At 38.9% G+C, this 26,328-nt stretch overlaps 1 long non-coding RNA gene across 2 annotated transcripts in view; it reads left to right on the top strand.

The window, feature by feature from the left end:
• The window catches only part of LOC132658857 (uncharacterized), a 427,659-nt gene that overhangs the window by 105,475 nt on the left and 295,856 nt on the right, over positions 1-26,328 (top strand). The window lies entirely within an intron of this gene.

Below are 26,328 nucleotides of genomic sequence, written 5' to 3'. Positions count from 1 at the left end.
GACCCCATCAGGCTCGCCCATCCCTGGGATTCTCCAGGCAAGAACACTGGAGTGGGTTGCCATTTCCTTCTCCAGTGCATGAAAGTGAAAAGTGAAAGTGAAGTCACTCAGTCATGTCTGACTCCTAGCGACCCATGGACTACAGCCTACCAGGCTCCTCCATCCATGGGATTTTCCAGGCAAGAGTACTGGAGTGGGTTGCCATCGCCTTCTCTGGTTTGATGCCCTAGGAACAGTAAAATTAGGCTGATGCAGAAGATTATTAAGATGTGGAGATTGAGGCCCAAAGAGTCAGGTATGGCAAAAAGGAAGAGGCAACCTATCACTCATTCATTGGTTAATTCAACACAGTTTTTGGGGTGCTCAACTGTGAACCAGGCGCTATTCTAGGCACCGAGGGAACAGACAAAATTCACTGTCTTCTCAAGGCTTGTAAACAAACATATATGTTAAGAGGAAGTAAGTGCTATGTAACTAAAAAAAATCGGAGCAAGGAAATAGTAATAATGAGACAAATGGGTGCTGTCTCAGAACTAGGGGAGCATTGATATAGAGGCTGAAAACACCAGTGTAGCAGCAAGCCAACACCAGTGAACAAGTGATGCTAAAGACAAATGCTAACACTTGGGCAGAAGTATTTTTTCTCTACTTTGGTCTGTCCTTTGTCAGATGTGGTGGACTTCAGCCCATAAGTATTGATCAGAATCCTAAAGGAGTCTAAAGAACAGGGGCAAATCTTGCCTCTGATTGAGAGTGGTGTGGAGTTTTATATATGCTCATTAAAATATCTTGACATTTGGAAATATTCCTTTATATGCCAACTGTGGCTTGTATTTATGCTGTCTTGCAAACCACATGCACTTCTACTTTCCTCATAGCCTACAGCTTGGATTAAACGGGTATGTGCTGGAGTTAAACCAGAAAGGGAGGAATTTTCCAAAGCCAAATGGATAATCTTAAAATTGGTGTTAAAATTTTGGCCCTGGAGGCTTAACATCTAAGCAGTTCTTAAAAGCCAAAAAATATGACAATCTCTAATACCATACTTGATTAAAATCTGTGTTTAGTAGATATTTGAATGTATGAATGAATGAATTAAACAAATGCCACACAGGAGAAACTCGAAGCAAAATTTTTTTTAAAAAATGGCTTTCTGTGATAGGAGTTAGACTTTTTCTCCAAACGTAAATTCCCACTGTAGATTTGCATCTTTTGAAATAAGGCCATTTACAAGCAGTTAATGAAACCTCTTTTTTCCTTAAAAGCCACTGTATACTAATTAAATGGGGTCAGTTCATTTCTCTCACTTAAAGAACTGGTTAATGTACCTTATGTACTTATAGGTCAAAACACTGATCTCATTGCATCCACATCATTTCAGGACCTTGGTGTTCATAGACCTAAGAGCAATCTTTTAAAATAAACTAATTCTCTTTAATGATAAGCAGAAGACACCCCCCCCCCAGTTTTTCAGTTATCCGATTTAGATGCCTCAGAATTCTTTCTCCTTTTATGAGATGACTGCTCAAATTATCTTAGCCATGGTACTTGAACTCCTCATTTACCTTAAAATGCTACTATTTTAAAATTTAATCAGAAAAATGTATTCTGTCCAAATTGCAGATCAACAAACATAATTGAACAGGACAAGTATTTTCTCTCTCTTTACTCGCACATATCAAGAAGATACAAAGATTTGTATCCAGACTCTTCAAAATGGAATTTCTAATGCCGTCACTCCTGCTTTATCCCAAGAGAAGAGAGCAAATCAATTCTAGTTTATGTTTTTCTTCCTGGCCAAGGCAGAAAATATTCATCATTCACTGGGCAGAAGGTCATGAGGTCTCCTTGAATCATGCTTTGCTTTCACATTCAGCTATTTGATAAAAGTTTCCCTGGAGACTTTTTGGATAAAGAGATCACCTCTCCAGAATAAATGTGTTCACCTTTTTTTTTTTTTATTATTGCAACACAAGAATTCATCTGAGATCTTGATGAGAGAAATAGCTTACAGACTATAGCCAGTGACTGCAAGACTGGTTTATGCCAAGCCATCCCTTCTTTCTCATCAGGAACTCAAGTGAAACTATCTAAATGTTAACTATCTTGTTTTTGATTAAGAGTCTGCAAACAATCACTTGTGAATCCCACGTTCATTACCCAAGTAGTTTCTTAACTGTGATGAATACCTGGACAGACTCTAATTTTATAGGCTAATGGTTATAGAAACCTAGAACTCGAAGAGATCTTAGAGATTATAAAGTCCAACCGTATCATCTGATAAAGGGGAAACTGAGACTCAGCAGGGAGGTAGCTTGCACAAGTCAGTGGTATACCTGGGATTATAAGGCAATTTTCTTGAGTCCCAATCTAGTACACTTTAAACTATCCTTTCATTGGTTCAGTTTAGTTCAGTCACTCAGTTGTGTCAGACTCTGCAACCCCATGGACTGCAGCACACAAGGCTTCCCTGTCCATCACCAACTCCCAGAGCTTGCGTAAACTCATGTCCATCAAGTCGGTGATGCCATCCAACCATCTCATCCTCTGTCGTCCCCTGCTCCTCCCGCCTTCAATCTTTCCCAACATCAGGGTCTTTTCCAAAGAGTCAGCTTTTCTCATCAGGTGGCCAAAGTATTGGAGTTTCAGCTTCAGCATCAGTCCTTCTAATGAATATTCAGGACTGATTTCCTTTAGGATGGACTGGTTGGATCTCTTTGCAGTCCAAGGGACTCTCAACAGTTTTCTCCAATACCACAGTTCAAAAGCATCAATTCTCCAGTATGTAAATATCTTCAGCATGGTTATGTTCCCAGCAGACTACTTTCTCTGTGTGTTGTTGATGACCATATTCCATTGGTGGTATTAGGAGAAGGAAAGTAATCTTGTCTTTTTTTCACCTTTGCCCTAATGTTAATCACCTTCCATCTGGCATCAGCTATTTTGTTAAAGATACATATTTTCCTCAGTAGATATCTCACACTGATGAGTAGACAGATAACTTCAGGCTCTTTTGTTATCTGCTATTATATAACTATGTTCTTTTTATCATAGTATTTATTTACCTCTGTGTGTCTAATTTCAGACTGAGGTTTGAGAGGCAGATTGTGTGATGGTTAACCACATACACACTCTTAAGTCTAACTGCTTGGGTTCAAAACATGGCTCCCCCAATTTAACTGTTTGACTTTGGGCAATATGCTTAATGTCTTCATTCTTTAGTGTCATCATCTTCAAAATAGAGATAACAATGGTACCCACCTCAGTCTCCAGAAAGGTTCAATCAGAGAAGCAGAACCACTAGAGGTGATAGAGAATAAAGGATTTTGTTATAAGGATTAGATGTGATGCAACTTTAAGAGCTAATTAGTTTCCATAAGGCTCATTTCAGCATTTGACATTGAGCCTAAAGTCAGCAGGGCAAGTGGGAGAACAAAGATAAATTGGAACCTAACAGAACATCATCAATCCTGCAGGACAGTCTGGAAACTGTGACTGGCTTTCATTGCATCCAGCCCTGGTAATGTGAGTGACCTACAGGAGAAGCTGGTGCTCTTCACTGTGTTGCTGCAAACTTACCTGCTCCAGAATTCAGAGTAGCTGTAGTTCTGCTTCCTGTTCTATGCCAGTGAGATAGGCCAGTGGATCAGCAACCATGATCATGAACTGAAGCAGCTCCTGGCCCCACAGTGACCTTCAGAGTGTTAAAAATGTGTGCTGACACACACTGACTGAATTCTTCCCTCAAAGGCCGCAGTTTATTGGGGAGGGGCTCCAATCTCCGACAGGCACAGCTGTGAGTCTCTCCCTGCTGCTGCTAAGTCACCTCAGTTGTGTCCGACTCTGTGCAACCCCATAGACGGCAGCCCACCAGGCTCCCCCATCCCTGGGATTCTCCAGGCAAGAACACCAGAGTGGGTTGCTATTTCCTTCTCCAGTGCATGAAAGTGAAAAGTCAAAGTGAAGTTGCTCAGTTGTGTCTGACTCTTAGCGACCGCATGGACTGCAGCCCACCAGGCTCCTCCATCCATGGGATTTTCCAGGCAAGAGTACTGGAGTGGGGTGCCATTGCCTTCTCTAGAGTCTCTTTCTAGGTTCTAGTAACTGCTCCCTCTACTTGTCCCTGAAGGCCTAGAGGTGGTAAAGGCTCCACTGCTATTGCCAACTTTAGAGTGCCTCATCATCCTTTGTTGGTTCCCCTTAACCTTTCCCACACCACTGAAGTAGCCCCTTCATTAAACTCTTCTCAAATACCCTTCAGAATGTGCCTTATGTTTCCTTCTATAACTTGAAACATCATCAGTCTAATACAGTATGCAAAGGAAGTATTGAGGCTTGTGAGGTATGGGAACAACAGGGTCTAGGTGCCAGATAACACTCATAGTCTATTGTGGAGCAGCATCCTGGTTCTCAGTTATGGTAGTGAGAACCCCAGTATAGCTGAAGGTGCCATGATACAGAACCAGCTTCCTCAGAAAGAACTGGTTAGATCTAGGTGGACAGACAAGATAAACTTTACTCTCATCAGGAAACTAAGGCAGAAGCTCTGTTATCTAGATTGAATCATCATGAGATAAGGAGCAGGCATGTCTAGGAGCCACTCTGGGCTCTATGGATACCATACATGGGGCAGAACAACTGAGGTCAACCCTGCCCATCAGAGGAGATAAAGCTCCCAATACACTCCCAGACATAGTTAGGAGTTGTAGGGTAATCTAGCAGACCTAGGGTCTTCCTGGTGGCTCAGCAGTAAAGAATCCACTGCAATGCAGGAGCCACAGGAGACATGGGTTTGAACCCAGGGTCAGGAAGTTCCCCTTAAGAAGGCATAGCAACCTACTCCAGTATTCTTGCCTAGAGAATCCCATGGACAGAGAAGCCTTGCAGTCTACAGCCATAGGGTTTTAAAGCAGGCCTGTAGTTGCCAGTAAATAGTAAAAGACATGGTGAAGTAGGAGAGGGCAAACTGTGAGTTCAGTTCAGTTCAGTTCAGTTGCTCAGTCATGTCCGACTCTTGGCGACCCAATGAATTGCAGCACGCCAGGCCTCCCTGTCCATCACCAACTCCCAGGGTTCACTCAAAGTCATGTCCATTGAGTCAGTGATGCCATCCAGCCATCTCATCCTCTGCCGTCCCCTTTTCCTCCTGCCCCCAATCCCTCCCAGCATCAGAGACTTTTCCAGTTAGTCAACTCTTTGCATAAGGTGGCCAAAGTATAGGAGTTTCAGCTGTAGCATCAGTCCTTCCAACGAACGTCCAGGACTGATCTCCTTTAGGATGGACTGGTTGGACCTCCTTGCAGTTAGATGAGGCCAAATTGTGGAGGGCATTAGTGCCAAACAAAGGAGTTTGGATTTGAAATTGTATTAGATAATGAGCCATTGATAGCTTTTTAGCATTTAGCTTTTTCAAAGGTCAACTTTTGAAAAGTAAATTGTCATGTTAATGATTTAGGGATGTCTTTACTGCCAATATGGAGAGAAACTGATAGTGGTGATGATAACATTTGTCATTTATTGAGCACATTCTAGGTGTCAAGCACATGCCCCACCCTTTATATACAATATATTATTTAATCTTTAAAATAATTCTTATATACTCAGTATTATTAATATTATGCTTGTTTTACACATGAAGTAACTGAGCCTCAAAAAAGGTAGAACATTTTACTCAAAGTGCTAAAGCTAGAGTTGAGCCTAGGATTGAATGGCTCCAAACTCTGGGCTTAAAATCTCATTAATAGACTGTCTCCATTTCCCATTCTGTTGTCTTCTCATCTCATCTCATCTACCTGTGGCCTTTTTATGCTGAAGTTGGCATTGTCCCCTCAGCAATATTACAAAGGATACCAGCTTTATTCATGAACACCAAAAACTGCCTTCATTCTCAGGCAGATACTGGGCTCTCTGCCAAAGTAATGGCCCTGATAGAAATCTTCATCCAATCCTCCTACATTTGGACAGCAGATGATGAGAAAGGAGAGTCTGGAAACTTTGAAGCTGACTTTGGAGTTGCCCTCTACGGTTTCCCTGAGGAGGCCTTAGAATGAGTTACCAACTTTTCTGACTGCATTTGCTGATCCTTGGAGAGGAACTGTTATCTAGCTCTCTCAAAGGACATTTATGAACCTTGGCTTCCAGTGACCAGCAAAGCTTTGGGAAGATACCTGGTGCTTTTAGAAGAGGAAAGAAATTCATCTGAAAAGCTAAACCTTCGTTATCATGGGATGTTCAATTATCTTCTCCCCACTTTCATATACTCCCTTGGTATTTCTTTTTATTTATTTATTAGTTGAAGGATAATTACTTTAGAGAATTTTGTTGTTTTCTGTTAAACATCAACATTAATCAGCTATAGGTGTTCATATGTCCCCTCTCTCTTGAACCTCCTTCCCATCTCCCTATTTCCTACTTATCTAATTTTTGGCTGCCCAGTTTGGCATGTGAGATCTTATTTCCCAACCAGGGATTGAACCTGGGCAGGCACTCAGCAGTGAAAGCACAGAGTCCTAACCAGTGGACTGCCAGAAAAGTCTCCTTTACTTGTTATTTTCAAGTAAGTGTCTGAGTTAGGAAGAGCCTTGAGGATCTAGTCCACTCTCTTCAGCTTACACATGGGAAAACCAAGGCCTATAGAGCAGAAAGGACGTGCTCATAGTCACAAAGTAAGTTAATGTTAGAGCCAGAACTAGAAACTGTGTCTCCTGGCCTCTTGGTCAGTTACCCCTTCCTGATTCTTTTTACTGTCTATTCTTGGTTTATTTTTTATAGTTAGCATGTAAGCTGCTGAAGAAAGTAATGCATTCTATATTTTTTATATGCTTATGAAATGCTTAAAGGTACTTGGCCTACAATAGATTCTCTGTGAATGATTGTTATTAAAATGTTTTTTCCCCATTGACCACAGTTGGAGCAAAACAAATCTCTCACAGGTTTGAGGCATTGGGTCAGATTGAAATCATCTTTCCCATTTTAATTTCATCTTGGTCCTGTGGTCCTGTGGCCACTTCAGTCTTCTCATTAGGCAAAAGTCCCATCAAACAGGCCCAGGTCACCAAAGGAGATTATCTAATCCTTAGAAAAACTCCTCTAGAAACGAATGTGTTACTCAGTCGTGTCTGACTCTTTGGAATCCCATGAACTTTAGCTTGCCAGGATTCTCTGTGCATGGAATTCTCCAGGCAAGAATACTGGAGTGGGTAGACATTCCCTTCTCCAGGTTTCCTGCATTACAGGCAAATTCTCTACTGTCTGAGCCATCAGGGAGGCCCCCCTCCAGAAACAAACTTCCTAACAAAGCCTGATATCAATTTTTACTTTTGGAGGTAAGAGTTGGTAAAATCTCATTGGAGATTCATTCTCATAAATTACATGCCACAAGAGCCTCTCAATATTTTTTCCTTCATGTGAGAAATTCATGAATGTTAACACTACAACTCAACTTCTTTGTCTTTTCTCATCAGGATCTATAATTAGATGCAATATAAGTGTATTTCTCTTTTCCTGGGGCCAGCAAGTTTGAAAGTGATTTAGAAGCACTGTCAGAGTCTTTGGAAATGAAATAGCTGCATCTTGTGGGAGGAACTCTCTTCCCTTTTTGAGATTAACTTTCTCTATGTGGTTAATCCCTTTGATATGGTCATTGATGATGGGTAACAGTGCCATGGCTGTAGTATTTATACATTGATTTTCAGACAAGATTCCTAAAGCTAGAGGGTCACAACTCACCTTCTACCAAAGCAGAGAAATCCCTTTCTCCATACTCTAAGAATGTGCTGGTAAGACCACCAGGAGCAGGGTAAGCAAAATGCCATAATGCTCAGTCCCTCGAATGGGCAGGGGGTATCTTTCAAGGTAGTGACAGTTCATGATGATGAACCAGTAAGTAGAAAAATTGCCCCCCAAAATGAAATACCGGTTTCATGCTCTGATTGCTGTTTCTGCCTCCTTGTAACTTCTGTTTAGTCTTCAAGTGCCCCATCTTCAATTATTCTATTGGAAAACTGCATGTGTTCTTTCCTAATACTTCTTTCTCCTCAAAATAGTCTTGATCTGATATGTTCACATTAGAAGGTATATAAATGCTGTGGAAAGAGCAACGGACTTGAATTCAGCATATCTACGTTATTTATTAACTTTATTAAGTCTGGTAAATTATATGGCCATTAAAACCACTTTTCTTCCCTGCCAGGGTCCAGCCCTGGTGGATCCAGGGTGATTTGAAGGTGGGGACGGAGTTGGCGTCCTTGGAAAAATACATATTTAATTATAGATATATAGAGAGATTAGAAACGGATAGTGTAGTAGGAAAATTAGTGGAGAAAAAGAGGCTGAATAACTTGGTTTACGTGGAATAGCATCCATGCTCCAGATGGGAATTCAGCAGAAAAATGGGGAGCAAGAAAGAAACGACATGGGGGAATCAGTCTTTCCGGAAACTGATCCAATTTCTTTATTTTGGGGTTTGCTTATATACCTTTTGTTACACATAGGGATGAATACAGAGTCACACGGGGTCAGCAGTCCTGACCTTTATCAAAATCAGGTGCTTCACATAAAAAGGTCTTAGGGATTTTACATCATCTTCTAGCCATGAGACTTGCTGACATTTTATGATCCTTTCTTTCTGATAACCAAAACCTTATTTTTTCCAAGTGTGTTTTTTCTTAAACCAGGCACCACCCTCCAAATAAAGTTGCATTCCTATAGGGTGAGGGTGTAGTGAGTTACAATCAAGAAAGGAATTTATTTAACCCAAGGTTAACATGATTAATCTTAAAGGTTAATGCTTATTTCTCCTATATGCTTAAAGGTTAATACTTATTTCTCCTATATGCTAGTTATATTCATTATAAGGGCAGGGAATATGGAGATTTAGCAGCAAACATCAGCCCAACAAATGAAAATCCTTTCACCAATGTTCCCCTAAAGATCTATTTAGTCTTAAGATAGTGATAAAGTTACATTTTTACATAGCAAGGACATAGTGATTTATAACAAAGTACAGTGATCTATTACAAAAGAGAAAAGTCATTAACTCAAAAAGTCTAGTATTGCTAACCTCAAAAACTACTATATTTCCTTTTCTATATTTCAAATACATTGATTAATATATTCCCAGGTGCCTAAGGATATGGAGGCCTGGTGGCAATCATTGATTCAACAATGAGAAAAGCCCTATGCTAATTAAGACTTTCAAAATACTCCAAAACTCTCTGTGCTGTTTATGGTTGAGAGGTAGTAAACAATCATGTGTGTAGTGGCAGGAGTATGGATAATCCTGTCACACAAGCTAGTCTGTCAGCAGAGAGGTTTGACCTAAGACCCTTGTCCCACCCAGGGCAGGGAATTAGCAGCAATTATTGGCACAACAAATGCAAAACCCTTCACCAATATAATTCCTAACCAACCCACTATACTGACAATTTCCCAAAAGAATTTGCCTTTAGTAAGTCTAAAACATCTCGTGCCTCTCAGGTTAGGAGGCTGCAAACAATCACATGTGGCCGAACGAACCTATACAGGTGGGCTAGATAACCTTCAGAGGAGTCCGTAAGCTGAAACACTCTTGTCACGCCCAGGAATTTCTATTGCCTTGGAGCTGCACGTTTACTCCTTCTCTGAGAAAAACGGTTATAGGGGAGAGCCCCCCGTAAAGTCAGAGGTGTAGGTGAGAACATAAAACAGACTCTGGTTTTGGGGTAGATGCTCGGGAACAGGGGGTTTCCTGAGGCTTGATCACGCTTTTGCATATGCCAAGCCTCCTTCCTCATGACCTTTGCCATGGGCGGAGTTCCTCACGCTGGTCCCCAGCACTTCCCTTCTTCTCTCTCCCTTTCCTCTCACCATTCTTGGCACATGTGGTCATCCTGGAATTTGAGGGTATCATAAAGAAAAGCCTAGACCAGTTTTGATTGAAATAATTTTAGAAATGTTGTAGATTTCATGCTTGCTGTCACCATGGGATTAAGCATCAAAGTTATCTTAGTGTTGTTAGTCACTCTGTTGTGTTCAACTCTTTGAGACCCCATGGACTGTAGTCTACCAGGCTTCTCTGTCCATGGAATTCTCCATGCATGAATACCAGAGTGGGTTGTCATTCCCTTCTCCATGGGATCTTCCTGACCCAGGGATTAAACCTGGGTCTCCTGCATTGCAGGTGGATGCTTTAGTGTCTGAGCCATCAGGGTCTCAAAATATCTTAAATACAAATCAAAGTAGACCTCTTTGGCTGTGTTTTATAATCTTTCTTTTACCACCATTGTTTAAGATTTTCAGGATCTCCTTCTAATTCATATTTTTCCTCCTATCAACAAAGAAAAGGGGCATAGGCAATTTGAAAGACCAAAGGGAGGGGTAAACCTGCAAATGTGACCTTCATCTCCAATTCAGTCATGCCATCATCAGTGATCTTATCAAGTGATTTTTGAATAGTTTTTGGCATCTTGTGGCATAGAGCTGCTGCTCATTGCCTTCTCCTCTCAAGAAAAAAGAGAAAGAAGGCGCTGAGTGCTCCATAGATTTTGGTACTAGAGATGTTGTTTAGCTTCATGTGTCTCTTCCCAAATATTCAGCTTAAATTGATAAGAACTCAAAAATGAAACCACCATTACCAGTCAAATGGAGAAAGGAAAATAAGAAAGCAAGTTGTTGGTGAGCAGCCACATTCATGAATAAGAAAATGCAGAGTATTAGAAAGTTAGAAACATACCCTTCAGGGAGAAAAAGAAGAGAGGAAATACTCATCAAGATAGGCCAAATACAGATCACAACCTCTTAAACTTGGGGGTGGGATAAAACTTATCCTCATTCTGCTAGCAAACAACAATAATAATAATTATTATGATAATAGTAATAACACATTGGATGATCACTCTAAATCAGGCACTATGTTAGAGGAATTATGTTTTTATTCTTATTTATACTACTATTACTGTGTGTGTGTGTGTGTGTGTGTGTATATTTTTTTTTTGAGCTTGCCACATGGCATGCAGGATCTTAGTTCCCTTACCTGGGTTTGAACCTGTGCCCCCTGCAGTGGAAGCATGGAGTCCTAATCACTGGACTACCAGGGAATTCCCTATTATCACTGTTTTATACATGAGGAAACAAACTAGAGACAGTTTAAATAATTTATCAAAGATCATAAAGCCATAACATGAGGCAATTTGGATTCTTTTTAATTCACATATAATTCACATACAATAAATTTCACCATTTTAAAGTGTACTACTCAGTGCCTTTCAGTATATTGACAATGTTGTGCAATCATCACTAATTCCAGAATATATTAATCAACCCCCAAAGAAATCCCACACACGTTAAGTAGTAATTACCCATTCTCAGTTTTCATTCCAATCCCAAAGAAAAGCAATGCCAAAGAATGTTCAAACTACCACACAATTGCTCTCATTTCACACACTAGCAAAGTAATGCTCAAAATTCTCCAAGCCAGACTTCAACAGTACATGTACCAAGAACTTCCAGATGTTTAAGCTGGATTTAGAAAAGGCAGAGGAATTGGAGATCAAATTGCCAACATCCGTTGGATCATAGGAAAAGCAAGAGAGTTCCAGAAAAATATCTACTTCTGCATTATTGACTGTACCAAAGCCTGTGACTGTGGATCACAACAAACTGTGGAAAATTCTTAAAGAGATGTGAATACCAGACTGCCTTATCTGCCTCCTGAGAAATCTGGATGCAGCTCAAGAAGCAACAGTTAGAACTGGACATGGAACAATGCACTGGTTCCAAATTGGGAAAGGAGTATGTCAAGGCTGTATATTGTCACCCTGCTTATTTAACTTATATGCAGAGTACATGCAAAATACCGGGCTGGATGAAGCACAAGCTGGAATCAAGATTGCTGGGTGAAATATCAATAACCTCAGATACACAGCTGACACCATCCTTATGGCAGAAAGCGAAGAGGAACTAAAGAGCCTCTTGATGAAAGTGAAAGAGGAGAGTGAAAAGGCTGGCTTAACTCAACATTGAAAAAAACTAAGATCATGGCATCTGGTCCCATCACTTCCTGGCAAATAGACTGGGAAACAATGGAAACAGTGAGAAACTTTACTTTTTCGGGTTCCAAAATCACTGCAGATGGTGACTGCAGCCATGAAATTAGAAGATGCATGCTGCTTGGAAGAAAAGCTATGACAAACATAGACAGTGTATTAAAAAGCAGAGACATTACTTTGCTGATAAAGGTCCATCTAGTCAAAGTTATGGTTTTTCCAGTAGTCATATATAGATGTGAGTGTTGGGCCATAAATAAAACTGAGCACTGAATTGATGCTTTTGAACTGAGATCTTGGAGAAGACTCCTGAGAGTCCCTTTGACAGCAAGAAGATCAAACCAGCCAATCCTAAAGGAGATCAGTCCTGAATGTTCATTGGAAGGACTGATGCTGAAGCTGAAACTCCAATACTTTGGCCACCTGATGCGAAGAACTGACTCATTTGAAAAGACCCTAGTGCTGGGAAAGATGGAAGGCAGGAGGAGAAGGGGACAACAGAGGATGAGATGGTTGGATCGCATCACCAACCCAATGGAGGTGGGTTTGAGCAAGCTCCAGAAGTTGATGATAGACAGGGAAGCCGGGCGTGCTACAGTCCACGGGGTCGTAAAAAGTTGGACACAACTGAGTAATTGAACTGATACTGACTGATACCCATTCTTCTTTGGCTCTGGCCCCTAGCAATCCACAGTCTGCTTTTAAAAAAAACATTGAAGTATTCTTGATTTAAAATACTATATTATTTTCAAGTATACAGCATAGTGATTCAGTTATTTTTTTCTGATTATATTCCATTATAGGTTATTATATAATAATAATAATATTGTTGCTTATCTGTTTTATGCATAGTAATTTATATTTGTTAATGACATACTCCTAATGTGTCCCTCCCTTCTCCCTCTCCCATATGGTAACCATAAGTTTATTTTCTGCTTATGAGTCTGTTTCTGCTTTGTACAATGTATAGATTCATTTGTATTGTATGTTTAGATTTCACTTATACTATTTTCCTTTCTCTGACATACTTCACTAAGTGTAATATTTCGATGTTTATCCATGTTGCTGCACGTGACAATATTTCATTTTATATGGCTGAGTAATATTCTTGTGTGTGTGTATAATTGCATGTGTGTGTATATTCTACATCCTCTTTAACCACTCATCCATTTATGGGCACTTGAGTTGTTTCCATGTCTTGGCTATTATAAATAGTACTGCTGTGAATGTTAGAGTATCCTTTTGAATTAGCATTTCATTTTGGGGGGATATATAACCAGGACTGGAATTGTTGGATTATATGGTAGCTCTATTTTTAATTTTTTAAGGAGCCTCCATGATGTTTTCCACAGTAGCTGTACCAAGTTACATTTCCACCAACAGTGCATGAAAGTTCTCTTTTTTGCACATACTTTTCAGCAATTATTATTATACACTGTTTGATGATAGCCATTCTGGCCAGTGTGAGGTGATACCACATTGTGGTTTTGATTTGTATTTCTCTAACAGCAATTTTGAGCATCTTTTCAATGCTTCTTTTCCATCTGTATATTTTATTTGAAAGAATGTCTATTTAAATCTGCTGCCCATTTATTGATTGGATTGTCTATTTTTTCAATATTGAGTTGTATGAGCTATTTGTATATTTTTATTTTAATCCCTTGTTGTTTGCACCATTTGCAAATATTTTGTTCCATTCTGTAGGTTGACTTTTCATTTTCTTGATTTTTTTCCTTCCCTGTGCAAAACTTTTCAGTTTGATTGGGTCACATGTGTTTATTTTTGCTTTTATTTCTTTTGCCTTGAGAGAGTGATCTAAGAAAATATTGCTATCATTTATGTCAGAAAATGTTTTGCTTATGTTCTATTCTAGGAGTTTTATGATATCAAGTCTTATATTTAGGTCTTTAAACAATTTTGGGTTTATTTTTGTATGTGGTATGTGGGAGTGATCTAATTACATTGGTATCCATATAGCCATTCAGATTTTCCAGCACCGTTTGTTGAAAAGACTGTCTTTTCTCCATTGTATATTTTTGCCTCCTTTGTTGCAGATTAGTTGACTGTAGGAGGTAAGGATTATTTTTAATTCTGTTCTGTTCAATTGATCTATATATCTGTTTTTGTTCTAGTATCACAGTGTTTTGATTGCTATATCTTTGTAGTATAGTCTGAAGACTGGAAGGCTTATACTCCAGCTTTGTTCTTTTTCCTCAGGACTTTTTTCCCTGTTTTTGTTTTTAATTAATTAATTTTAATTGGAGGATAATTACTTTACAACATTGTGGTGGTTTTTATCATACATTGGCATGAATCACTCACAGGTGCACATGTGTCCCCCCCCATCCCGAAACTCCCTCACACCTCCCTCCCCACCCCATCCCTCTGAGTTTTCCCAGAGCTTGGGTGTCAAATGCCCTGCTTCATGCATTGAACTTGAACTGGTCATCTATTTTACATATGGTCAGGTGCATGTTTCAATGCTATTCTCTCAAATCATCCCACCCTCACCTTCTCCCGTATAATGCAAAAGTCTGTTCTTTACATCTGTGTCTCTTTTGCTGCCTTGCATATAGGATCATTGTTATTGTCTTTCTAAATTCTATATATATGCATTAATATATTATATTGGTGTTTCTCTTTTTAGCATAATTCTCTCTGTATAATAGGCTCCCATTTCATACACCTGATTAGAACTGACTCAAATGCATTCTTATTTATATTTGAGTAATATTCCATTGTGTATATGTGCCACAACTTCCTTATCCATTCATCTGCCAATGGACATCTAGGTTGCTTCCATGTCCTAGCTGTTGTAACTGTGCTGCAATGAACATTGGGGGTACATGTGTCTCTTTCAATTCTGGTTTACTTGGTGTGTGTGCCCAGCAGTGGAATTGCTCGGTCATATGGCAGTTCTATTTCTAGGCTTTTAAGGAGTCTCCAGACTGTTCTGCACAGTGGCTATACCAGTTTGTGTTCCCACCAACAGTGTAAGAGGGTTTCCTTTTCATCACATCCTCTCCAGCATTTATTGTTCATAAACTTTTTGTTGGTGGCCATTCTGACTGGCGTGACATGATACCTCATTGTGGTTTTGATTTCCATTTCTCTAATAGTAAGTGATGTTGTGCATCTTTTCGTGTGTTTATTAGCCTTCTGTATGTTTTCTGTGGAGAAAAGTCTGTTTAGTTCTTCAGGCCACTTTTTCATTGGGTTGGTCATTTTTCTAACATTGAGCCACGTGAGATGCTTGTATACTTTAGAAATTAATGCTTTGTCATTTTTTTTGCTATTATTTTCTCCCATTCTGAAGACTTTTTCACCTCTTTATAGTTTCCTTTGCTGTGCAAAATCTTTTAAGTTTAACAAGTTCCCATTTGTTTATTTTTGTTTTTACTTCCTTTACTCTGGGAGTGGATCATAGAGGATCTTGCTGTGATTTATATCAGAGAATGTTCTGCCTATGTTTTCCTCTTAAGAGTTTTATAGTGTCTGGTCTTACATTTAGATCTTTAATCCACCTAGAGTTTATTTTTGTGTATGGTGTTACAAATTATTCTAGTTTTATTCTTTTACATGTGGTTGACCAATTTTCCCAGCACCGCTTGTTAAAGAGATTGTCTTTTCTCCATTGTATATTTTTGCCTCGTTTGTCAAAGATAAGGTGTCCATAGGTGTGTGAATTTAATCTCTGGGCTTTCTTTTTGATCTATATTTCTGTCTTTGTGCCAGTACCATACTGTCTTGATGACTGTAGCTTTGTAGTGTAGTATGAAGTCAGGAAGGTTGATTCCTCCAGCTCCATTTTTGTTTCTCAAGATTGCTTTGACTATTTGAGGTTATTTTTGTGTTTCCTTACAAATTGTGAAATTATTTGTTCTAGTTCTGTGAAGAATACCATTGGTATCTTGATAGGGATTGCATTGAATCTATAGATTGCTTTGGGTTGTATACTCATATTCACTATGCTGATTCTTCCAGTCCATGGATGTGGTATATTTATCCATCTACATGTGTCATCTTTGATTTCTTTCATCAGTGGTGTATCATTTTCAATATATAGGTCTTTTGTTTCTTTAGGTAATTGTTTTCCTAAGTATCTATTATTTGCATTGCAGTGATGAATGAGATTGTTTCTTTAATTTCAATTTCTGGGTTTTTTTTTCAGTTAGTGCATAGAAATGCAAGGGATTTCTGTGTGTTAATTTTATATCCTGCAACTTTACTATATGCATTGATTAATTCTAGCAATTTTCTCGTGAAGTCTTAGGATTTTCTATGTAGAGGGTCATGTCATCTGCGAACAGTGAAAGTTTTACTTCTTTTCCAGTCTTGATTTCTTTTATTTCTTTTTCTTCTCTGATTACTCTGTCTAGGGCTTCCAAAGTATGTTGAATAGTAATGGTAAGAATGGACGCCCTTGTCTTGTTCCTGATTTTAGAGGAAATGCTTTCAATAGTTTTCATTGAGGATTAGTCTTTTCATTTTTTTTTCATTTGCTCTGGGTTTGTTGTATATGGCTTTTACTATGTTGAGGAATGTTCCTTGTATGCCTGCTTTCTGGAGAGTTTTTGTTTTGTTTTGTTTTGTTTTATCAGTAATGAGTGTTGAATTTTGTCAAAGGATTTCTCTGTGTCTATTGAGATAATCATGTTTTTTTTTTTAGTTATTAGACTTTTAAATATTTTATCTTATTTTATTTTATTTTTTTATTTTTTTATTTTTTTTATTTTTTTATTTTTTATTTTTTTTTAATTTTAGTTTTTTATTTTTTAAATTTTAAAATCTTTAATTCTTACATGCATTCCCAAACATGAATCCCCCTCCCACCTCCCTCCCCATAACAACTTTCTGGGTCATCCCCATGCACCAGCCCCAAGCATGCTGCATCCTGCGTCAGACATAGACTGGCGATTCAATTCACATGATAGTATACATGTTAGAATGGCATTCTCCCAAATCATCCCACCCTCTCCCTCTCCCTCTGAGTCCAAAAGTCCGTTATACACATCTGTGTCTCTTTCCCTGTCTTGCATACAGGGTCGTCATTGCCATCTTCCTAAATTCCATATATATGTGTTAGTATACTGTATTGGTGTTTTTCTTTCTGGCTTACTTCACTCTGTATAATCGGCTCCAGTTTCATCCATCTCATCAGAACTGATTCAAATGAATTCTTTTTAACGGCTGAGTAATACTCCATTGTGTATATGTACCACAGCTTTCTTATCCATTCATCTGCTGATGGACATCTAGGTTGTTTCCATGTCCTGGCTATTATAAACAGTGCTGCGATGAACATTGGGGTACATGTGTCTCTTTCAATTCTGGTTTCCTCGGTGTGTATGCCCAGCAGTGGGATTGCTGGGTCATAAGGTAGTTCTATTTGCAATTTTTAAGGAATCTCCACACTGTTCTCCATAGTGGCTGTACTAGTTTGCATTCCCACCAACAGTGTAGGAGGGTTCCCTTTTCTCAGATAATCATATGGTTTTTAATCTTTCAATTTGTTAATGTGATGTATCACATTGATTGATTTGTGAATATTGATTAATCCTTGCATCCTTGGAATAAAGCCCACTTGATTATGATGTGTGATCTTTTTTAATATGTTGTTGGATTCTGTTCACTACAATTTTGTTGAGGATTTTTGCATTTATGTTCATCAGTGATATTGGTCTGTGGTTTCTTTTATGTGGCATCTTTGTCTTGTTTTGGTATTACGGTGATGATGGCCTCATAGAATGAGTTTGGGAGTTTACCTTCCTCTACAGTTTTCTGGAAGAGTTTGAGTAGGATAGGTGTTAGCTCTTCTCTGAAATTTTGGTAGAATTCACCTGTGAAGCCATCTGGTCCTAGGCTTTTGTTTATTTTAAGATTTTTTATTACAGTTTTGTCTTCATGCTTGTGATGGGTCTGGCCAGATTTTCTGTTTCTTCCTGGTTCAGTTTTGGAAGGTTATACTTTTCTAAGAATTAGCCCCTTTCTTCTAAGTTGTCCATTTTGTTGGCATATAATTCCTCATAGTAGTCTTATATGATCCTTTGTATTTCTGTATTGTCTGTTGTGAATTCTCCATTTTCATTTCTAAATTTATTGACTTGCTTCTTCTCCCTTCTTTTCTTGATGAGTCTGGCTAATGGTTTGTCTATTTTATTTATCTTCTCAAAGAACCAGTTTTAGTTTTGTTGACCTTTGCTATAGTGTTCTTCTTTTCTTTTCCATTTATTTCTGCCCTAATTTTTATTATTTCTTTCCTTATACTAACCTTGGGGTTCTTTTTTATTTTTTCTACTTGCTTTAGATGTAAAGTCATGTTGTTTATTTGATATTTCTCTTGTTTCTTGAAGTAGGCTTGTATTGCTATGAATCTCCATCTTAGCTCTGCTTTTACTGAATCCAATAGGGTTTATGTTGTATATTCATTTTCACTTCTTTCTATGTATATTTTAATTTCATTTTTATTTCTTCTGTGATCTGTTGGTTATTCAGAAGCATGTTGTTCAGCCTACATATGTTTGTACCTTTTTATAGTTTTTTTTTCCCTGTAGTTGACATCTAATCTTACCACATTGTGATCAGAAAAGACCCTTGAAATTATTTCAACTTTTTTAGATTTACCAAGGTTAGATTTACAGCCCAGGATATGATCTATTCTGGAGAATGTTCAGTGTGCACTTGAGAAAAGGTGAAATCCATTGTTTGTGCGTAAAATGCCCTTTAGATATCAATTAGGTCTAAATGGTCCATTATATCATTTAAAGCTTTTGTTTCCTTGATAATTTCTTGTTTGGTTGATCTATCCATAGGTGTGAGTGGAGTATTAAAGTACCCCACTATTGTGTTACTGTTAATTTTTCCTTTCATACTTGTCAGCATTTGCCTTATGTATTGTGGTGCTCCTATGTTGGGTGCATATATATTTATAATTGTTATATCTTCTTCTTGGATAGATCTTTGATCATTTTGTGGTGTCTTTTTTTGTCTCTTATCATGGTCTTTATTTCAAAGTATATTTTATCTGATATGAGTATTGCTACTCCTGCTTTCTTTTGGTCTCCATTTGTGTGAAATATCATTTTCCAGCCCTTCTCTTCAGTCTGTATGTGTCCCTAGGTTTGAGGTGGGTCTCTTGTAGGCAGTATATACAGGGGTCTTGTTTTTGTATCCATTTAGCCAGTCTTTGTCTTTTGGTTGGATCATTTAACTCATTTACATTTAAGGTAATTGTTGATAAGTACGGTTATGTTACCATTCACTTTGTTGTTTTGAGTTCGTTCTCATAAACCTTTCTGTGTTTTCTATCTAGAGAAGATCCTTTGGCATTTGTTGAAGAGCTGGTTTGGTGGTGCTGAATTCTCTCAGCTTTTGCTTGTCTGTAAAGCTTTTGATTTCTTCTTCATATCTGAATGAGATCCTTGCTTGGTAGAGTAATTTTGGTTGTAGGTTTTTCTCTTTCATTACTTTAATTATATCCTGCCATTCCCTTCTAGCCTAAAGAATTTCTATTGAAAGATAAGCTGTTATCCTTATGGAGATCCCTTTGTATGTTATTTGTTGCTTTTCCCTTCCTGCTTTTAATATTTGCTCTTTGTGTTTATTTTTTGTTAGTTTGAATAATGTGTCTTGTGGTGTTTCACCTAGGGTTTATCCTGTTTGGGACTCTCTGGGATTCTTGGACTTGGGTTGCTACTTCCTTCCCCATTTTAAGGAAATTTTCAATTATTGTCTCCTCGAGTATTTTCTCAGGCTCTTTCTGTCTGTCTTCTTCTTCTGGCAAACCTATGATTCAAATGCTGGGACATTTAACATTGTTCCAGAGGTCTCCGAGGTTGTCGTAATTTCTTTTAATTCTTTTTTCTTTTTTCCTCTCTGCTTATTTCCACAATTCTAACTTCCACCTCACTTATTCCCTTTTCTGCCACAGTTATTCTACTGTTTGTTCCCTCCAGAGTGCTTTTTATCTCAATTATTTCATTGTTCATTATTGATCGACTCCTCTTTATTTCTTCTAGTTCCTTGTTAAACATTTCTTGCATCTTCTTAGTGCTTATCTCTAGTCTATTTATCTGTAAGTCCTTTTTTTTCCCTTTTTTTCAACTTTTGGATCATCTTTACTATTATTCTTCAGAATTCTTTTTCAGATAGACTCCCATATCTCCTCCTCTTTGCTTTGGTTTGGTGGGTTTTTATCATGTTCCTTCACCTGCTGAATATTTCTCTGCCTTTTTATTTTGTTTAGATTGCTGTGCTTGGGGTTCCCTTTCTGCAGGCTGGAAGGTCATTGTTCCTCTTAATTGTGGAGTCTGTTTCCTCTGGGTGGAGTTGGACCAGTGGCTTGTTAAGGTTTCCTGGTTGGGGAAACTTGTGTCTGTATTCCGGTGGGAGAGAACTTCCCTTCTAAGAATAGAAGAGAAGAGGGAAGAAGGAGATAGAGGTGACACAGAGGAGAAAAGGAAGAGCCAAAGGGGGAGAGAGCAGTCAAGCTAGTAATAAAATCCCTAAGTGAAAAATGGATATTGAAGACTAGATTCTTAAAGGTAAAAAACTGAGAACAAATAATAAAAGCAAAGATTAACACCTAGAATAGAGTTTAGACTCTCAAAAATATAAAAAATACAAAACAAAATTGATCACTAAAATTAACAACATGTATATGGAATTTGTTTCTAAAAATTAGGTTCTTTTTGAATGGTAATAGTAAGATATGCAAATAAAAGTAAAGAAGTAATAAGGAACAAAAATTTTAAAAAATTGAAAAGTGATAATAGTAAAAATATATCTAGGAGTTTCTCTGGAACTCTTGTGGGCAATGTGGGGTCAGTTCAGTGTCAGATAGTCCCTTGTTCCAGCTTGTACATGTTCTCAAGGTCTGTAGGTGCCCCTCAAATGCACAGTTCAGTTCAGTCACTCATTCATGTCTGACACTTTGTGACCCCATGAACTGCAGCAGGCCAGGCTTCCCTGTCCATCACCAACTCCTGAAGCTTGCTCAAACTCATGTCCACTGAGTCAGTGATGCCATCCAACCATCTCATCCTCTGTCATCCCCTTCTCCTCCTGCCTTCAATCTTTCCCAGCATCAAGATCTTTTCCAAGGAGTCAGTTCTTCACATCATGGGGCCAAAGTACTGGAGTTTCAGCTTCAGCATCAGTCCTTCCAATGAATATTCAAGACTGATTTCCTTTAGGATGGACTGGTTGGATCTCCTTGCAGTCCAAGGGACTCTCAAGAATTTCCTCCAACACCATAATTCTTCAGTGCTCAGCTTTCTTTATGGTCCAAGTCTCACATCCATACATGACTGCTTGAAAAACCATAGCTTTGCACAGTCTCAGCATTAACTGCAGGGTTTTAATCTGTTCCACTTGTCATTTCCAGGGTGGTTCCCCCTTCTTTATTTTGGCTTCCTCTGTTTGCAACTCTCTTCAGTGTCTAATTTCTACCCTGACACAAGGGGGCAAAGGTGGCCCCTTATTTAGACTCACTTGTTCAGTTGTCCAGTGGAGAGGGAGGGACATTGCAAACCAATACCACTGGCATGTGGAGGGAGTGCTTGGAGTGGATGGACAGCACTTGATTTGCCACAGCCCAAGGCAGCTTGTACTTCCTGGATTCACACTGCTCAGGCTTCAGGGTGCTCTGCAAGGGCAGTGTCCCAAGTGGGCCCTGCATTTGGTGCACTTCCCAGGTCTAGGCTGCTCAGGTTCTCAAGTGCTCTGCCAGATGGGTTCTGTGTTTTGTTCCCTTCCCAGGTTCAAGCCACTCAGGCGACTGGGTGCTTGGTAAGTGCACTATGACAGGTGGGCCGTGTGTCTGATGCACATCCCTGGTCCCTGCCACTTGGTTTCCTGGGTGTGCCACAAAGGCACAGTCCCATGTGTGCTGTGTATCTCCTCTGGAGAGCTGATCTCAGGCTGTGACACTGCTTCATATATGAACCACCCAGATTCCTAGGAAGATGTGGTTCGGAGTTGGCAGCCTGCTCCAAGTTTGGTGGAAGATGCAGTTTCTGTGGCCAAGAGTGCAAGAGCCCCTTACCTTCTGGCTCTGGCTGTCGCACACCTGCCTCTCTGCCTCTGGGGAGGGAGGGCCCTAAATGGCAGCTGGCTTGCTCTCCTTTGGTATTCACTAGGGGAAAAATCTGTTTTGTGAGTGTGCCGGTGGTCACCATGTGGGTTACAGTCTTTTGTGGGACAGGTCCTTTTTTCCTTTTGTGATCCTATGGTTCGGGTTTCTATGTCACGTTAGCTCCCTCAGATTGTCGTCAGGTCACTCAAGGCTGGTCCTTACCATAAGGATCAACGATGGAGCCTGCACCTTCCTGCCCCATCCCCACTCACTGCTGGCAGATGCGCAGCATCTGTGCCACGTCTCCACTGTCAGTTGCAGTTAGGTTTTGTTGCCCTCAGAGGTTCCAAATCTCCCCACAGACATGCTTGTGAGAGGGTTTTGTGCTGTGTGGAAACTTCTCCTTCTTCACGACTCCTTCCCTGGGACAGGTCTGCATCCCTAAATCTTTTGTTTCTGTTTTTGTCTTTTATATTTTATCATACCTCCTTTCAAAGAGATTGGGCTGTCTTTCTGGGTGCCTGGTATCCTCTGTCAGCATTCAGAAGTTGTTTTGTGGAAGTTGCTCAACATTTAAATGATCTTTTGATGGGTTTGTGGGGGAGAAAGTAGTCTCCCCACCCTATTTTTCTACCATCTTGGAACTGCTGTCATAACTTGTCTACTTTTGTAAAGCAAAGAAATTTACTAAAAATGGTAAGTAGTATAATATTACCATGTTTAGTCTGAGGTAGTAGATAACAAATATTTTGCATTTAGAACTGATGGTCCTACATTTCATAATTTTGCTTGTACATTGTGAGTGTACAATGATGTTGTGTAGACTATGATGATGTCTTCAGAATGCGCAGTAATTAAGAAAGTTAACCCTAAAAAGCTACATTTTGGGGATGGACTTACTTTTGATGAAATATAAGAATAATGCTTTAGAACATGAAATGCTATTTACCTCTAGATTAGAGAAAAACATGAGAATTACAGGAGAAAAGCAGGATTGGGAAAAGGAAGGAGTGACTTAAAATGGACACAGACTGATATATATTACTAGTGTGCCACAGGAGAAAGATCACAAAAATTAAAAAAAAAACAACTTGATGTGTAACCCCAAAAGCTCTCACTCCAATTCTGCTAATTGTACTATAGAATCTATGTGAAAAATATAAGTTTTATCATGAGCTGATTTTAGCTGATTGGTATTTGAGTTATATAGATAATGCTGTGGAATTTCAGAAGATAGAGGGACCACTGTATCTTTGGTGAGCTCTAAAGAAAATGTGACTTAGAGAAAAAATACCACAGTGCCAAGTTTTTAAAAGATAAAGAGAAATGTGAATGTGTATGAAATATTTTGCTTTATTTTTCTGCTGAATATTTTCTATTTCTCTGACTTATTAATCTAAGTCAAATAGTTTATTAATGACTGTTAATAATGGAGCTCTTTCTTAATTTCAGATTATTCATACAAAAAAAGAAGCCCTTTCCAATCAAGATTCACTCTATTGATTCAATAAATCTGAGTCTTATGGCCAAATGTTAGATATGAAAGTGAAAGTGAAAGTTGCTCACTTGTGTCCAACTCTTTGTGACTCCATAGACTGTAGTCCATGGAATTCTCTTGGCCAGAATACTGGAGTGGGTAGCCTTTCCCTTCTCCAGGGGATCTTCCCAACCCAGGAACTGAACTTGGGTCTCCTGCATTGCAGGTGGATTCTTTTCCAATAGAGCTACAAGGGAAGCCCAATGTAAGATATGAGTCTTATCAAATTGAATTTTATTTAAATGTTGAATAAATTTTATTTTGAATTGATTGTTTTCTTAAATTGTTGTGTTGTTCAGTCACTCAGTCATGTCCTACTCTTTGCAGTCCCAAAGAGTGCAGCACACCAGGCTTCCCTGTCTTTCAACATCTCCCATAGCTTTCTCAAACACATGTCCATTGAGTCGGTGATGCCATCCAACCATCTCATCCTCTGTCATCCCCTTCTCCTGCCTTCAATCTTTCCCAGCATCAGGGTCTTTTCTAATGAGTCAGCTCTTCGAATCATGTGGCCAAAGTGCTGGAGCTTCAGCTTCAGCATCAGTCCTTCCAGTGACTATTCAGGACTGATTTCCTTTAGGACTGATCTCTTTGCACTCCAAGGGAATCTCAGGAGTCTTCTCCAACATCTCAGTTCAAAAGCATCAATTCTTCAGTGCTCAGCCTTCTTTATGGTCCAGCTCTCACGTCCATATATGACTACTGGAAAAACCATAGCTTTGACTAGATGGGCCTTTGTCAGCAAAGTAATGTCTCTGCTTTTTAATATGCTGTCTAGGTTGGTCATAGCTTTTTTTCCAAGGAGCAAGTGTCTTTGAATTTCATGGCTGCAGTCACCATCTGCAATGATTTTGGAGCCCAAGAAAATAAAGTCTCTCATTGTTTCCATTGTTGCCCCATCTATTTGCCATGAAGTGATGGTATTGGATGCCATGACCTTGGTTTTTTGAATATTGAGTTTTAAGCTGGCTTTTTTCACTCTCCTCTTTCAGCTTCGTCAAGAGGCTCTTTAGTTTCTTCTCACTTTATGCCATAAGGGTGGTGTCATCTGCATATCTTAAGTTATTGATATTTCTCCTGGCAATCTTGATTCCAGCTTGTGCTTCATCCAGCCAGATATTTCACATGATGTACTCTGCATATAAGTTAAATAAGCAGAATGACAGTATCCAGCCTTGACATACTTCTTTCCCAATTTGGAACCAGTCCATTGTTCCTTGTCTGGTTCTAATTGTTGCTTCCTGACCTAATCTGTGATGTATTCTTAAAGTGATTTTGACACTTGCACTGAATCATAGAGATATTGTCAAATCTGAAAGATGAGATTCTAGTTTTTGTTTTTGTTGTTGTTGTTTAATTGCACTTTGGATGAAAGTATTCACCATGAATGAGATTATTTGGCTTTAAAATAACCTATGGAGAGGATTAGTAAGAAGCAAGAAGTTTTAAATACATTCATATTCTAAATGTGTGCTTCCCATTTCATGAAAAGGTGGAAACATGCAGTGTGTAAAAGGCTGAAAATTATGAAATGAGGGGAGATCATATTTGGAATATTCAGATGTTACAAACTATACAAGTTTGAGAGTTTCCTATGCTGGTTGGCAGACAGCATTTCCTGATTTCTGATGGTGAGATTTTTTTTTTTTAGTTAGTTCAGAGGCCAAAAAGCACAAGCCTCTGAAATCAGTAAGAAGCCTTTTAAAGGTACTTGCAAATTTCAAACTAACTGACAGTAAACTTCCAGTAGAAGATGTCACTACCTAGGTACAAGACAATTACTTTAAAATTTAGAGAATAATGATCTACAGATTACAGTTAATTTTTAGATCAGTATCTAATATTATTCATAATGATTCTGCTCTGTGGTCCACAGACCATAGAGTGGGGATTTCCTGGGAACTTATTAGAATAAATGAAGAATCTCAGGCTCCATCCCAGACCTACTCAGTTAGCAGTCTGCATTTTAACGTCATCCCCAAATGATACATTTGGACATTCAGTTTGAAAAACACTAACATATTGCAATATTCTAGAATGAAAAAAGACTAAAATAATTAGTCCATGGGCAGATTAACTGCAGCTTTGACTATCATTGGCACTAATCATCTGTCTCTGAAAGGAGAAAAAAGAGCTAAACTGAGATGTAAACTAGAATACCATCCTCTGCTATCACTTGTAATCAGTGCTAGGATGCACCACCATTTCCTTAATGCAGATCTATATTTGTTAAACATTAAAACCCCAATGGTGGGACTTCCCTGGTGGCCTATTGGTTAAGAATCTACACTTCTACTGCAGGGGGCATGAGTTTGATCCCTGGTTAGGGGACTAAGATCCTGCATGCCACATCATGTAGCCAAATAATAATTAAAAAATTAAAAATTGAAAAATAAAGAACAGACTACAAAGAAAGCATAGTATTGATGAACCAATGAATTGATATATAATATAATTGGCATATTTCTCTTAAGTCAGAGCTTTCTAGAGTTGTTCTTAGTGTACTGAGGGATTTGCTGGAGAAAGGAGAAATGCAGCGGGTCGAGGTCGAGGCTAGAACGAGAAATGGTAGGCAACCCCATGTTTGGAGGCTGAGTGGGTCTTCAGGACTTAGTATTTCCATTTGCTGGTTCAGAACATGCATAACAAACTATTCTAATCAAAGATTTATGGATTTACATCAAAGATTTATG

The sequence above is a fragment of the Ovis aries genome, chromosome X (genome assembly GCF_016772045.2).
Source record: "Ovis aries strain OAR_USU_Benz2616 breed Rambouillet chromosome X, ARS-UI_Ramb_v3.0, whole genome shotgun sequence".
NCBI lineage: Eukaryota > Metazoa > Chordata > Mammalia > Artiodactyla > Bovidae > Ovis > Ovis aries.
This window is presented reverse-complemented; position numbering and strand designations above follow the sequence as displayed.